Source organism: Orycteropus afer, unplaced genomic scaffold (genome assembly GCF_000298275.1).
Source record: "Orycteropus afer afer isolate SDZICR_OR568_19922 unplaced genomic scaffold, OryAfe1.0 scaffold00024, whole genome shotgun sequence".
Lineage (NCBI taxonomy): Eukaryota > Metazoa > Chordata > Mammalia > Tubulidentata > Orycteropodidae > Orycteropus > Orycteropus afer.
Window position 1 is genome coordinate 8,876,091 of NW_006921611.1, and position 1,679 is coordinate 8,877,769.

The window sequence follows — 1,679 nt, forward strand, 5'->3', positions numbered from 1 at the left end:
TACAGTATGGATTATGCCTCAGTATAAAGAAAACAAAAATCCTTACAACAGTTCCAATAAAAAAGATTTACAATGGACAGAGAAAAGATAGAAGTCATCAAGAATTTCATATTACTTGGGTCTACAATCAACACCAATGGAAGCAGCAATCAAGACATCAGACAATATATTGCATCAGACAATAAATCTGCTGCAAAAGACCTCTTTCAAGTGCTGAGGAGCAAAGATATCTCTGAAAACTAAGGTGTACCTAACCCAAGCCATGGTATTTTCAATCACCTCTTATACATGTGAGAGCTGGACAAGGAGTAAGGAAGACCAAAGACTTGATGCTTTTGAGTTGTGGTGTTGACAAGGAATGCTCAAAGTACTGTGGTCTGCTAAAAGAATTGACAAATCTGTCCTTGAATAAGTGCAGCCAGAACGCCCCTTGGAAGCAAGAATGGCCAGACTTCATCTCACCAATTTTGGTCATGTTTTCAGAATGAACCATTCCCTGGAGAAGGATATCATGCTTTGTAAAGTGGAAGGTCAACAAAAGAGGGGAAGGCCCTCAACGAGATTGACACAGTGGTTACAACGATGGGCTCAGGTATAGCAAGGATCATGAGGCTGACAAAAGACTGGGCAGTATTTCGTTCTGCTGTGCATAGGGTTGCTATGAGTCAGAGATTACTCAATGACACCTAAGAACAATAGCAGCTTATAAAATGTAGTGAACAAACAGTATAATTCTTATTTAATTTTTAAAATATAATTTCCATGAAACAATGTTCTGGTTACCTAGTGCCACTCTGACAAGAATATACCACAAATGGGATGGCCTTATCAAACAGAACTTTATTCTCTCACAGTCTGGAGACTTTAAGTCCAAGTTCAAAGTGCCAGGCTCTAGGGGCTGTGTGAAAGCCCCTCGACCTTGGGCTTTAGCTCTGCCTCTTGTTCCCAGCCCACTGAAGCCAGAGGCATTTCTTCACTCAGGCAGCTCCTGGCTGCTGAGGCTAACAAGCCCAAGGTCAACAAATAAAATGGTACAGTCCTGATGTTACCAAGCCACGTGGCAGGCCAATAATTCAAGTCCATTGTAAGTCCCCTGGTCGGCAGAACATGGCAGGCTGCTGAACAGTAACATGGACATATGCAGGGTCCAAGCATGCCATATTCAGAAACCATTCCCCAAGGCTTCTCCTTATATACAGAAAGTAGACCACATTCCCTAAGGCAGCTACTCAGCTGCTCACAGTACATTCCACCATGGAGTTGATTACCAGTCTCATCATGGGGACTATTACATCCAGCTGCCCAGCCATTCAACCAGGCGCAGCCAAGCTGATGCACAAACTGAACTACCACAATTTTACCCCTTGTCAACTTGGCATCTGTACAGATCTTCATTGGGTGGCATCTGTACAGATCACTCTCACTGGGTGGCTCCAGTACCCTAGTTCCTATCAGGATTCTGTTGTCCTGCCTACAACTGTCCATGAGCGAACAGTCCACCATTCGGCATGGAGATCTTGGATTCATCATCCGTTGGAGTCAACAGTCAGTATACTGCTGCCAACCTTGAGCTCCTCAGCTCCTGTAGCTGTGTGAATCGGAAAAAGCTTCCAGCTTAACGTTTGACCCAAGAACTTGGGACTGCCAGCTTCTATAAGTGTGTGAGCCATTTTTCTAAG

At 44.0% G+C, this 1,679-nt stretch overlaps 1 protein-coding gene across 1 annotated transcript in view; it reads right to left on the minus strand.

The window, feature by feature from the left end:
• LOC103192138 (disintegrin and metalloproteinase domain-containing protein 2) overlaps positions 1-1,679 on the minus strand; it is a 162,812-nt gene that overhangs the window by 36,194 nt on the left and 124,939 nt on the right. The gene's annotated exons all lie outside the window — the stretch shown is intronic.